This window comes from Aythya ferina (assembly GCF_964211825.1).
Source record: "Aythya ferina genome assembly, chromosome: 2".
NCBI classification, from domain to species: Eukaryota; Metazoa; Chordata; class Aves; order Anseriformes; family Anatidae; genus Aythya; species Aythya ferina.
This window is the reverse complement of record NC_140297.1, coordinates 69,902,490-69,917,487: the sequence shown is the minus strand read 5'-3', so window position 1 is coordinate 69,917,487 and position 14,998 is coordinate 69,902,490. Positions and strand designations below refer to the sequence as shown.

Here is a 14,998-nt window from a genome sequence, read left to right as displayed (position 1 = left end):
ACTGCAGAAAAAGGAACAGTGTGTGCTGTCTCAAGGATAATGAAGGCCACATTGGTGTAGTGGGCTCTGCACATACCTGGGTACCACTGAGAGGTGGAAGCCATCCTTGTTGTGAAAAGCTGCCACAGTGTCTCAATACACTCTTAATAAATATAGATTCTGTGACATGACATGGTAATCATCTGCCCATAAGGATCTGGCTTCCATTACCATGTTTACAACTCCATTTGATTTGATTCACTTCTTTTCTATTCTACTGATCTTTACCAATGGAACACTTAATAAATAGATTAAATGCCTGAAACTTAAAAAGAGATTATTATTTTTTTGCTTTCTTATGGGGAGAGAATAGTGTATGCACTATGTTACTTTATCTTAAGAAACTTACATTTTTATTTTATTTTATTTTATTTTATTTTATTTTATTTTATTTTATTTTATTTTATTTTACTTTTTGTGTCCTACTTTTTAAAAACATGGATGGAATTCATTCATGATCTCCAGACAGAGGATACTTGAAAGAGGACTCCTACTTTTCTGCTTGCTTGATTATGATGTTATTGCGATTAAAATAACTCCTTGATAATCCAGTTGAGCTCACTACTTTGTCCTAATTTCCTGATAGGTTTGATTCATTGTTTGTACGTTTGTATATACATCTATTTAGACAAATACATGCATGTATAATGAATCAAGGTAGCTAAAATATTCATTCTTACGTAGGAAAAGGGTCAGTGATCTGTAGGTGCCATGTCTAATTTATTTAAAATTCACTCTGTATTTATCTAGGATATTTTCTCATCTGCTTTATTCAGTAGGATACTCATCTTTAAATGACCAAGCAGGGAATATGTCCTTTTTTTCTAAAACTTTTTTTTTCCCCTTCTGTGTGGCAGCAGCTGCCTGCCATGTTATTGTTTTTTTGTAGCTAGCAGGCTTTTTGGGTGAATGCCAATGATTTCATGTGGGGAATGGGACAATTTGCATCTGAATGGTGAATGGCAAGGCTGGGCGTGGGTATACCACACCAGGTGAGGTAGAACAGCCGCTTCCAGCTCACCTGGAGTAATTAATTCAATAAAAAGTTAATTACAATGAAAGGGAAAAACAAACTTCCATATAACAGATGGCAAATTTTTGGTGTCATGGAAACTAAAAGGATTTTTTTTTTTTTCAGAAAAAGTTTTTTATTTTTTTATTTTTTTATGGTGTGCCCTAGATGGTATACAAAATTCTCTCCTCTTGGTATATACTTAAGCAATTGCATATGTTGTTTCAGCATACTGGCTCTGCTGTGCTTTTGGGTACATATTTTCTCCAGTTTCAGATATTTGCAAGTTTTTAATCCTAATACTTTTTATCAACGTGTAGTTTGCCTGGCAGTTTATGTTTGTGGCTTGGCTCCTTAAGGAGCTCCAAGTCCTCTGCATCCATCAATCACTCCTGTAGATACTGTTGACCTTGGGAGTCGGGACATCAACCAAATTGCAGAGAGGAACCAATGCATTATAAAAACTGAGGCTGGGTAGCGGAGAATCACCATGTCAGGTCCTCTACCCAGAAAAAACTGCTCAAATTTTCTGAAATGATAAATGCAAATGAACATTCAGTATAGCTTATCATGGAGGGATCCTGACTTTAAAAAAATGTTACCTGTGCACTTAACTTTATCCACAACGAGGCCTTCACCTCTGTTGCTTCTATAGTTCTTCAGTGCTCTGTATCAACTGTTGCAATTGGTCTGTGATTTAAAGTTTTAAAAAATTAGAATATTGACTGAAAAAAAAATGACTGAAAAAAAAATCTATCTCTAGGGAAAAAAAATCCTATTCAATCTTAGAGCATTTTTTATTATTCTCCTTTCACTGACTTGAGTAGGCAGTTAGATTTTTCTTCATAAAGCCTGATGGTGTCAGACTAAACAAAAATATGTTGTTGAGTGGGCAGAAGAAGAAAACCACTGCTGCACTTAGTGATGGGTCTGATCCCACATCACTTTCCATTGAGCCAATGTACACAGAATGTTTGATCAAAGTTGAAGGCTCCAAACTGGAAGAAATCTATCCAAAATATTGCTAAAATGTACATAATTTTCAGGAGTGTCCCCCTGATAGTAGGCTTAGGAAATCCTGGACCTAATGTTGTCAGTAGCCAGACTAAGTCACCTCAGGCGTGAAAGGGAAAAAGGAAGGGGAGGGTATAATTTGTTCTATAAGACAGCAACTTCCCCACACATTCCCACCCCATCTGCAGGTAATTAAAAGTTGCCAGTGTAGTTTATCACACAGATAGTGCAGACAGACTGTTATTGACTCCTGTGGGTGTACACCTGTAGTGATACCCTGTGGTGCCAGGGCACCACAGAACTGGGTGGCAGTGCTGGTAGGGTGCAGCTCAGGCATATTTACCACCCCCCTGGGGATCTCTGTTGCTCCTGCCTTGTGGGGATCCAAGACTCACTGATGGCATGGGGACCCAGTACCAGCATTCAGATGCGATGCTCTGCATGCCAAGAAATAGCAAATGTGGGTAGACACATTTCAAAGCAAAAACACATGTTGTAGCTTCACTGAAAAATGTATGTTAAATGATTTTGATATGAATATCTTACTGCTATATACAATGAGAAAAGTGATGATCTGAGTTGTGTTCTCTCTAATGCACATCTTCTGTTTTCCACAGAAGATGGGCCAGTGAGAAAACTTCATATAGTGGTTATTCCTTTTATATGTTCCATAGCCAACCTTTCTGTTTGCTACTGTTTTGTATTAAATTTAGTGTACATGGCTTGTTTTTCTTCTGGAGCAAATAAATCTGCCAGTATTTTAACTTGAACTTGTTTTGTATGCCTCAATAACTTTCCATAAGCCCCTGTGTTTGAGATTATATGTGGAAGTTCACTTCATAATTATGGGTGGAGCAGTAGGGCTCTTCATTATTTAAGTTACTTGATGGGTTGGGACTGAATCAAGGTTGTGTAATGGAGGAGACAGTTGTCTGGGGAACCCTTGCTCCATAGCTTGTCTGATAGGTCTGAAGGATGCAGGTGGAAAACATTATTCTCATGGTAAAAACACTTAAACTTTGCCTGGATTGTGGGGGTTTCTTCTCTACTCTTACTACCAGATTTTCTTATGACCTCAGGCAAGTTGTTTTTTGGGGATGATTTCTGATCATGGTGTCTTTTTTCTTTTGTCTACCCAAGAGTAGAGGTCAGGAAGAAGCATGTTGTGCTTAGACATGCATGTAAATGGCGGTACTCTGCACTTGAAAAGATCTGTAAAAAACAGTGGCATTTCAGACTGGGTATCTGGAATGAGGTTACACTTTTGATTTCAATCTTACTGTGTCCCACTTCCTCATTTGTAAAATGGAGATAATCAATTGCTATCACACCAGGATGCTGTGAAAATAAATACATCGATACCTGTAAAGCACTGGGGTACAATAATGATGAAGGTACCGGAAAGACTGTGAAGAAATCATTTGAAGATCTAGATAGGGTGCCAACCATAGAGTTGTGGACCACACACTGAGGAGAAAGAGCATTGCAAAGTCACTCGTTAAATGCGCACCATCCAGTCTGCTCTGGATAAGGTGAAATTCACTTGATAATAATAGTCTGTAATTACTTGCATGCTGTTGTAATACATATAAATAGTGTGGCTGAATTAGATCTGTGGAGACAATCTGAACTTCCTAATTTCTGAATGCTTGATTTTGCAACCCATGTAATACTATTCTGGCACAGGGAGAGGGATGGAGATAGGGGTGTTTGTAATAAAATGTAGATTCATATAATCGTATGAACAGCTTTTAGCCTCTGCTTGTTCCCTCTGCAATACTCATAGGATTTTAAGTGGATGGAACAAGGAGAAAATAGCCTCTTGGTCATCTAAAATACTGTAAAAGGGAATGAAATTATACCCGGATCCTACATTTTTAATATGATAAGAACACATTTTAGAAACACCCCCAGGATCCCTTGAACAGTATCATTAGACATTTGATGTGAGCTATTATATTTATTTTATTATGAATAATCATTTGTGTTACAGAACTACCTTGAGGCACTGACCAAAAGCCAGTCTCTATTCAGCAGGGCACCATGCAGGTATACAATAGAGGACAATCCTTACTTCAGAGAACCTTTGAACTAAATAATACATATTTTGGGTTGGTAGAAAGGCAATTGCTCAAATGGCTGTCACAGCCCTTTTCCTTGCAGATAATGAGGTGACAAATTCAGTGCATGTATCTACACAGCACAATCCAGCGATGTGCAGCCCTGCTGCACTAGCTTGAACCCTTGAAAAACCACAGTGGTGTGGGACTTAGCCAGAGTTAATGTCTTTGGCTTCCTAGATCCATCTCAGCTGTGTAAGCAAAAGCAAGAAGGGGCATTCTAGAGGCACCAGGCACAAGGAAGGGAAAACAGGAGAGCCAGGATGGATTACTGTATTAGCCTGTGGGATGTGTTGGGAAGAGCGAAGAAAATAACACTTGCTACAGGGATGGTGATCTTGGTGTCCTGAAAACCCCATGCATGCTGATTCTGCCTTCAGTGGTGGTGGCAGCAGCAGCCTGGGTTTCTGGAGACTGGGCATACAGGCTAAATAGGCAGCCACTGGGCTGGTTCCAGCAGCCTTCTGCCTTAGACAGCTATGTGCTGCAGCAGGGCCAGCAGGAAGCTTGTTTTTAATATTTGAACTAGGTTTTCCAGCACTGGTTTTTCTCCAGGTAACTCTGCAGAGCACTGTATCGTGCCACAACTGAGATACCAGCTGCACCTCAGCATCCCTAGCCAACTTCTTTCACCTGCATAGTTCTGCTCAGTAAAACCTGCCTTGTGGCCCTCTTCATTCAAAAGGGGCAGTTTTGGGGTAAGTATTTGCTATAGTGGGGATTTTACAGGCTGAAGATGCCTCCCACAGCCATAGTTTAGGTATACAGTCCTTTGTTTCTGTTCTGTTTTTATTAAGCTGCTTTACCAAGCAATCTTATCATTGTTCATGAAACTTCAACTGTAATGCATTTGTTTCTGCTTAAATGCTTTTTTTTTTTTTTTTTTTTTTCAAAATGCCACTTTTTTCTGCTGCTTGAAATTATATTTAACAGTATCCAAGTTAAATTTATGCACACACGTTTAAAGAAGTAGCCCTGGATATAATGCATTTTTAACCATGTGAAATATATTAGTAATGGTACTTACAGAAAGAAAAGAAAAATGATTTTGGCTTGCATTAGTTCCATCTTTGCAGTATGCAGATAAGTAGCATACCTTTGACAGTATAACTACATTTGGTTTGCCTCAAAGCTAACAGTCAGCCAGCATAGTGCACAACAGCTACAACAGGTGTCTTGTGTAAGAGTTGCTGTTCTAGCAGAAGCTCCGCATGCTCTTCAGCATATCATCTCCCACGGCTCCTAGTGGTTTATGTGGAAGTAGGAGGAACATATTATGAACAACACACTGCCTGTAACACCTGAGGAGTGGGGTATATGTGTTATTAATGGAAGCCATGAAATGAAGGGTGAGGAGAATATTAAAATAATGACCTGACCTGGGCCTGGTCCCTCTACAGGGTTGTCTGAGGGAGAGAGAGTATGCTTATTTGTTCACTTTTTTTTCCTCTTAACATATGTTTTGTTGTTGTTGTTTGTTTGTTTGTTTTTGTGTTTTTTTTTTTTGTTTTTTTTTTTTTTTTTTCTTAGATAGAGGGTCATAAAAGCGATGGCAATGAGAATGGATGTGGTAGCCTCTGAAACAGAAGATTTATTAAATGCAAACCAACTAGCAATCAGGTGTGGGGCTGGCAGACTTCTTAGCAAAAAAATAAACAAGCTATTGTTTTCAGTTTTTCCTACTGGGTTAAAACAATTTAGTAATACAGATAGCAAAACGATCTGGATGATGCTTTGCATGGTGCTTTAGGGCCAGCGGTAGGGCTGGTTATCTACCTAGCTGTGGGGGACCCAGCCCCACTCGTTCAGGTGTGGCAGGTTGCAGTCCCCCTGCGCTCAGCTGCATCTCGCTGTTCAGGGGACACCAGGGATGTCTGACAGCAGAGGGTTTGGGAGGCTTTGGGGGTGAGACAGGAGGCTTGGGGGCCATTTCCTGCTTCTCTGCAAGGCCTCAGGCATGTTGCTTTAGATCAGACTGAAGTGCAGACTGTCTGCTCATGCAGTCTCTAAACTCCATGGGTGCTTTACTTCATCTTAACTATCTCCAGATGCTGACAGGTCAGGCTTTGCTCATTGTTAGATATGCCTTGGTCTTCCTGGCCAGTCCACACCTAACTGCTAGGAAATCAGGAGTTGTGTGTTTTGCTTGGGAAGTTCTTCCAGGAGTCAGCTTGATAACTGTTGGGGAAACAAATTCGGGATCAGGTCCTGGGAGCAGGATCCACAGCTCAGAACTGTCCTTCCTCACCTAATAGCCTCAGGTGGGGCTATAGAGCCACAGAGATGGAGGTTGTTGTTGGCCTGAGGGTCCTCAAATGCGTTTTTGTGGAGTGGTGAGAGAAGGGAAAGAGCAGAAGGACGGTTTACTGCCTAATAGGAGACATCTGACTTAGCTCTGAGTTATGCCTCAATGAGATACCTGTTACATATCCAAACCTGCCTAAGGAAACTCTTCTGAGTGCTACCAAGCACCGGGCCATGAGCCCAGGTGACTCAATAGAATTGCACTTGTCATGGGTCCAGGCTTCCACAAAATAGGTGTAGGAGGACCACACCATGGGCTCTCTTGGCTCTTTTCTGGGGCCCAATGCTTATTTTACCTATTTCAGTTCACAGTTAATTCAATTTGGATGACTCTGTGTGTCCCTCTACTAAGGCAGTCTTAGGATAATAAATACAGTTGGGATTGTAAAGCACATGGGTACTCTGGAAAGAAGAAGTAGAGAATGGGGATATTGCAGACAGAGCCACGCATTTCTGGCCTTTTATGTCAGAAAATACTACTTCCACCTAACTAGAGACAATGTAGTTCTCCATGCAGATACTTTCCCCTGCAAAAATGTAAAGTCATAGAAACAGTCATCAAAAATATATGGTCCAGACGGAGGTGAAATTCTTGCCATTGACAGACAGGAGCAACTCTAAATGTCTGAGGAGAGGAGTGAATTGAGATCCAGACTTTCCTCTGAAATATTTCTTGTATGGGAGAGTCTTTTCTAAATCCACAGAGCTCAATTTGTCACTCTTTCAAAGAGAAGAAGCTGGATTCCAGCATATTTTATCAATAAAAGATCATATGTAGTCAGCGATATTTTTTTTTATTGCTTTACATCATCTCTGGGGAAAGTATTTACCTCAAGAACTATTTTGCCAGATGATGAGTAGTACTTGTACTTATTTTGGTTGCGTCCAAGCTGTAACTTTGCCTCATTTGCATCTACCCACTAAATGGTTTAATTAATTTTGCATTGTGCTTACTGACTAGTTTTAATTAGCAGTTAAATCAGTTCAGTTAACGAAAAAATGTAGGTGTTTACATGAATGCAAATCATGATGGGTTCTCAGGGCTTGATTCAAAAAACAGTTCCACATCATTGATGCTGAATTTCTGCAGGCTTTATTCAGGAATTGCATGCTTCTTCTCCCCCAACAACAAAGTGTAGGGCTTCATGATTCATTAACTGGCCAACGTGTTCTTTTTGTATTTCCTTCCTTACTGGTGTGGGCAGATAAGATGGGGCTTCCATGCTTCCTTCTTAGGGCGTGCACTCGATACTCATTCAAGAAAGGAGAAGAAAGACTGTCTTTGGTTTACTGTGTGCGGCTGTGTCTCCCTCCAGTGTCCAATTCCAGCCATTATTACTGCTTGCGCTATTTTTAGCTAACACACCCCCTCACCCCCAAATCACAGGCTGGATGTTTGCTGGGTTTTATGAGGAGCAATTTCTGCATTCCACTGGCAGCCTAGCTCTGGTAATATGGGCACAATTCTGTGAACATGATGAGTGTTTTTACATCCTTTGTCATTGGTCTTGTGTGTGCTGAATGGAATTTATCTTGGAGAAGCTCTGCTTCTGGTGATGTTTAGACAGATACTAGTAGTTGTTATTGATTTCTTTCGAATGAGAGGTGCAGAACAAATCAAGAACACTATGACCTTGCCTCCCCACAGATGCTTGTACAAGTCACGGGGAAATCTTCTGATCATTGATATAAAAGCTGTCATTTGCCTGTGCTTAAACATCTATGTTTGCCCTGTCTCTTATGTGTCATTATGTTGAGCTCTTCCCCACAGGGAGCAATAAAGTCTCTGTGCTGCATCCAGTTTTGAAAGCAAGTTACAATAGATGAGGATAAATTTGTCCTGAGACTAGTTACCTTACTCAGCTTTCCCAATAACCTTACCCAAAAGAGAAGATCAGAGACAAGAAGGTAATTGGTGAGATCATCAAGAAATGACTTCATAAACCCAGACCTTTCATTTGAAGGAAGCTGGCACCCTGCCCTCCTAGAAGAAGGTGTTATTCCACTAGTAACTATAGATCAAAGTCAACAGGGGTAATTATTTGAGGAGTTAAGTAGGTAATCAGTTTGGGAAACAAAATAGAGGGGAAAAAAAATCAGTTCTTGGAGCCTAAAGAAAAATTAGCTGGAATGCGTGCTGTCTGTACTTTTGTTCTAAAATTAAATTTAATTTCATAAATGTAATTTAATAAGCTATTCATCAGATGTCTCATTGAGGGACTCTGTGCCAAATGCATGTGACACAACTCTCTTCCCAAGCCTCAGAAGCGGAATAACTCTTGCATGTTGTTCCTTGTGTTTTACCTATCCTATGGAGTTGGAGCCTAATCCCATCCTCATTTGTGGGCACTCTGCCTACGAATCCAAAACTGACAAGATTAGACATTTTTGTTAATGATTCCAGTCCCCAGTGCCACTGCCCATCTGACGTTGTTTTGTAGTGCTGACACTCACAAAAGACATGGAAATAAAATGAGGTCATATCAAAAGAAAACCTGTTTCTGTGCAATTTTGAGAAAATGTGTCTTTCTTGTCACATAAACCTGGCAACATAGCTGTGTTTGGGATGAAGGTGAGTGCTCTACCAACCGGTGGGATCCCCTGCTGATATGTTCTCCTCATGCTGTTTCTTCCTTTAATACCATTCTGTTGTGTGTTCCTCTACATCAGGCATTTATGTTCATCAACAGGTATCATAAAGTAGCAATGCCTGCCCAGTGCAGCACCCGCTGCTCTTGCAGTCCATTTCACACTGGTCTCAAAGCATCAAGAGAGACAAAAGTCACAGAAAAGGAAGTTGTAGAAAAGGCAAATTCATGTTTCAGCCAAAAATTAAGGCCAGAGCTTAAGCAACCTAAAATTGGTCTCAGTTGATTTCAGTGGTCTGACAGAGGAAATATAGCCCATTACCTTTTAATTTTCTACTCATTTACTGTTTGTTTCTGTAACTGTTGATTCAAGTGTCATGTGAACATATGAGGGGAAATGTCGTCTCTTTATCTCTCCAGAGTATAAATAGATGCCTTTTGGAGCTGTTACTTTTTCAATCTGGATTTCACGTAGGGATTTGTAAAGAGCCTTGTATTGCATAGTTGCATCTCCAAGCGGAAATGTATCACCTGGTACTTGGATTTTTTTGGTGTTACAATGCAAGCTTGTTGTCTAGACTATATCACATGAGGGCACTGCATAGCATCATTTACAATGATGCAGGAAGTTGAAAAGAAAGGCTCAATCAACTTCCAAAGCTAGCAGAGCTTTAATAGGCCAGCCTTTCATTAAGTGAATTCCTAAATGTTGACCAAATTCTTTCAGATGTAGGCAGCTAATAGTTCAGGATGCATGTGATGCACTTGTCATTATGCAGACATTGATAAAAATCCTTGAAGCTGCTTTTTTCCCCCCAGAAAGTTCACATGAGTGGGGGTGGGGTAGGGGGAAGACTTCTCTTCAGTGGTTTCTTTCATGTCACAAGAAGGAGGGTCATGTGTTTTAGTTTAACTGATACATTCCAATAAAATGATTTTCAAAGGGACAGGACAAATAATGGGCATTTTACATATGGTAGCTGGTGCACATCAGATGGAGCTAGTTTTCTCATACACAATATATTTGTTATTTTGCAAGCTGGTTATAATTCGTTTAAAGTCTTTTTTTTTTTTTTTTTTTTTTTTTTTTTTTTTTTTTATCTTACCTAATAAACCAATATAATGGCCTAGTGAAGCCTTCATGGTTGGTAAAGTTTTGACGAATGATTTTAGTCTCCATTTTCTTTAGGATATCAAAAATACACAATTCTCCTGCACGATTTGTATTCAATTAAAAAATGAAAAAAAAATCTGAAAAGCAAATCCTCCACATTGTTTTGTAAAGCTAGATATCAAGATAAAAGCTAGAAGAGACAAGCATTTCATTTATTTTATGCATGACATTTTAATTTGTTTACATAGTTATTTGAAAATAACTCTGTATAATGCACGTTGTTCCTGACAGAAAAATATTCTGCCACATTAAACCAGTGTACTTCAGGCTTGACATTTGCATAGGCTGATAAAGTTGTCTTTTCTGTACAGACTCACTTAAAATGAGGTTCTCCTTGCACTGTCTAGTCACTAGAGATTTTCATTAGTGTCCTGACACTTTGTCTCTCAAGTTAGTGCATTTATCACCTTCCCTGTCTTCTGAAAGGTGATATGACATCTTTGCCTCTGAACAGTGTGACAAAATGACAAACGAAGCATCCAGCTGGCCTTTGTATAGCAGGGGATTGGGAAGGAGGAGGGAAGAAGGATGCAAAAAAACCAAAAACCAACAGGAACAACAACAACAAAAAGTTTGGCATTCTGCTGCTTAATTATCAGCTAGAGAAGAGAAGCTTAACAGTCCTGCAATGGGTGGAAGGAGCTTCTCAGCATCACAGGAAACAGTATGCAATTAGAGAGGGTCAGGATGCCCAAGATCAGATTTGCTTAAGGCTAAAGAGAGATAGAGCAAGGCTATGGCAGTGTCACAGTCTGCAGCCTGGTTGTCTCCCTGCGGCAGGATGCCTTTCGTTTCAGTTTCTAATTAAACAGCCAGGCAACCAAGCGTGTCCACTCTTGGCTTACTTGTGTAAGCCATGTGTCTGCATTCATGGACTTGGAAAGCTTGGGAAGGTATTTACTAAAGCAGAGGAATAAACTACAATTATCATTATTAAAAGTTGATGGATACAATAAATAGTTGACATTAAAATAAGAAATCTGGAGTTGACTCTGTAAAAAATATCTAACTTTTTAGTTGCACTTAGGATTATAAATAAGTTCCTCAGAGGTGTACAAGTATAGATGAGGCTTTCATCGCTGGTTTAATGTAAGTGCAACTGTGTCTGACTGTGGTCAGTAACAGGAGCCTAGGAATGAGGGTGGCAGTGGGGCAAGTGCAGAGATGTTGCCTCTGGAGTAGCATACCAGGCCTAAAAACCTGCCCTTCAGGGATTTCCTGAGCTGGGTATTGTATTTCTGTCTTTGTGTTTAATATGTCCCAATAGACCTTTCCTTCATGAATACATCTAATGTTGTTTTGAACTCATTTATACTTTTGACATACCAAGTCATTGGTAAGGCTATGTCTCTTGAGAACAAACACTTTCATTTTTTTCTAAAGCTGCTGGTTTCAGTTGTGGTTCCTACTTTTTATGTTATGGAAAATAATGGGTACACACATCATACATACAACTAACATAAAGGGAAAACACTGTATTCATTTTCTTCTCAACATCTATGATCTTAGGGTTGGATCATATTTTTCCATTTCAAGTGACTCTCACAGGCAAAGTGCCCTAGATTATTTAGTATCTCCACGTAAAGAAGATCTTTCATACACCTGATCATCTTTTCTGCTCTTTTCCCCACTGTTCCATCTCTTCTGCAACTCTTCTGAGGTGTGGGGGTATCTAGAAGCAGATGCAGAATTAGACACAGCAGTTATATACAGTGGCACATGGTTTTTGTATATGCATTATTTTGGACTTGTTTCTAGGGCATCCCATCTGCCATATTTTTACCCAGTCACTCAATACCATGATACCTTTCTGCAGCTGTCCACAGTCAGTTTGATGACCACAGATCATTATGTATCAACACCAATGTTAGTCACCTCATCATTCACCCCATCTTCCAAATCACTCATGACTAGGTTGAAAACTAGATGTCTCAGAATATCACCAATGGGATCCTGGTGAGTTCCATGTATTGTGGTCATACTACTGAAATACAATGCATTTTCTCTGAGAATAAAATAAAATAAAATAATTCACTATAGAGCATATAAACTGCTCATCATTGCCATAAGGGTCTACTTTGCAAGTTGTTCCACTTTAAATAATTCTGCTAAATCTTTAATATTTATTCATTCTGTGTTGGCTGTAAGCTCCTTGTTCATTTCCACAGCTCCTGTCTTTTGACTGGTGGTGACAGCTTTCCTAGCAGTATGTTTGGTGTCTCCTACCCATCTGGTTCATCCAGAGCAACTCACAATTCCAGGAGGGGTACAGTGCCACTCAGTATATTTTCCTAATGCATTAATATCAGGCCATATTCCTGTTGACCAATTTCTTCTATGCCAAGCCATTCTGTTGTACATCTACCATATGTTCATTGTCTGCTATTTTGTTTTTACAGGGAAGTTCAGAATCTGGAGACTTTGGGCTTCAGACTAAACCAAGGCAAATTCCCCCAACGTATGACACTATGCAAAACTCAATGAAGATTAATTGGTTTGAGGGAGCAGAGGGTGACAGAGAGGTGATTGAAAAGAACTCAGTAAAAGACCTTCTCATTTGATAGTAAAGGAAATAATAGCATTCTGGAGTACCTATGTCTTTCCAGATTACATCATCTGGATATTTCCTAGAGACCAGTTTATGTTACAGATGCTATAGGATACTGCCCTTCCATCAGACCTATGGATATTAAAATAGATGCAAATGCAGAAAACCTTCATTTCTGGAGCACAAGCAGCAGAGACAAAATTTTTTTAGGCAATAGGCACTACAGTGTCTCAGCATTAGGGCTGGCTAATGCTTCTGCTCACTCCTGATACTTTGTACTGGTGTTTAGTATGTATTTGGCTATATCATATTTTCCCTTGTACGAGAACAGCGATTAGCTTCCTAATGGGGAGCATCATAATTTGAAGCATATTTGTTTGTGCTAAAAGACCACAGTCTCAAAGTATAATCCAAAAGATGGTTACATGATATATTATCACTGACAAGATTTAGGGAAATGTCACATGTCAGACACACAGGCCAACAGTATGTAACAGGACTGCTGCCTCTGGCAGCTTAATTCTAGCAGATTTCTAATCATGTGTGTTTCAGAATGATAAGAGGCATGCACAAATTCTTTTACAGTTTTTGAGGAGTCCTACAGACCAAAATGAAAGGCACACTTGAAATACGTTGTATTTGTGGATTTTTTTTTTTTGCACCAGCAGTCCTAAATTTTTCTGTGATAGACCATTTATTCTTCAGATATAACCGAACAGTTTTTGATGTAAGGTTTTCACAGATTTAACAAGTTAGGTCTCACTGTACCCTTCTTTTTTTCTTCCTTTCTGTTAACACAGTTTTGTAGCCTCACTTTTGCTCCTTTTTGCTCCTCTAATCACATTTATGCTTCTAATATTTATTCTTCTTGCCTTCATAAGCCATTGGCAGGAAATAGAGTTCTTGGGTTCTGTTGGAGGTTTCATTGTCTTTCCTTCAAGGTATTGCTAGGAAAAACAAACACTGAAAAAAATTGCTCATTTAAAACTGATGATTCATGCTACAATTTCTTCTCATTTTCTTTGTTTTGTCTCTTGATGACAAAAATATACCACATATTGGGAGGGGGTCACAGAAGAAAGAGGAGAAATCCCATTCTACATTCAAGGTTGTGTGTTAGCCTTCTAAAGAGAACTGTGTAATTCCACAACTTGCTCAGCCAGTCATACAAATGCTTCCAAAATAGCAGAATGCTATCTTATCTTTTTTTTTTTTTTTTTTTTTTTTTTTTTTTAATGTTATTTTATTTTTTAACACAGCTTTGCAAACAAGCTTGGAGGCTGCAGAGTTGCTTGTAAGCTCTTAGGGCTTGGCCTGTGAGCAACCTCCTTGCCCAAACTTGCTAGCAAGCTGAATAGCTTAATTCAGCTTTCAAAGAAAGAGATACAAGCCATCATAGCATGATTATTTACTGCAAAACCTTTAGCCTGGATTCCTTCCATTCTGTGGCTTTCTGATGTGCTATATATGGGCCTGGTCATGTCCTTGTGGAGGAAAATAGAACCCAAATTTCCGCTGTGCTTGCTGACATGTGCTGCTTGTGTAAGTGAAAGCAATATCTGCAATTTGCTTAGTCTGAGGCTTAGAGCACAGGATCCACCAGCTCAAGCTACTGGTCGACCATGGTCATTATCACATTTCTGGCAGTAACTGCTAGCAGATGCTTTAGAAACAGCAAAGGCAAACAACATAATACATCTTGCCAAATGGGAAGTAGCACCAAATAGGAATGAAAATTATTTTCTGACATTTGTTTTGATCAATGCATGTCTTGAAACAAACAATGTAATTGTCTTGTGTTTAAGAATAGTTGCATGTATGGTTTTCACGAAGGAGCTTGATATTTTTTTTCTGGAAGATAAAAATCATCAGATAATCAGAGAAACACTTGAGAAATGGAGCCTGAGATACTGTGAGTTCTTTAAAATTCACTTCAATTACTGATGAGATTTCTGTAGAAAAATATGTTTTGAATTAAAAACTAATGTTGATTTAAAAAAAAAATAATAATAATTCAAAGACATTTTTCATTTTGCCACTCTAGTTTGTGATGAGAGACTGAGTTTCATCATATGTTGCCATGTGATGTATCATGAACATAGCTGTAAGTACCAGGCAAGCATGTGATCAGTTCTATTGACCTGCATGTCATAGTGCATGAATGGCTGCTCTGTTTACCATGGGTCTTCAGATCAGAGT

General features: G+C 39.3%; 1 long non-coding RNA gene across 1 annotated transcript; it reads left to right on the top strand.

The window, feature by feature from the left end:
• The first annotated feature begins 4,055 nt into the window (after nt 1-4,055).
• Nucleotides 4,056-12,694, top strand: LOC311432787. Its single transcript, XR_014690333.1, has 3 exons — nt 4,056-4,114; nt 4,741-4,883; nt 12,651-12,694. It is a non-coding gene; the product is annotated as an uncharacterized lncRNA (long non-coding RNA).
• The last annotated feature ends 2,304 nt before the right edge of the window (nt 12,695-14,998 follow it).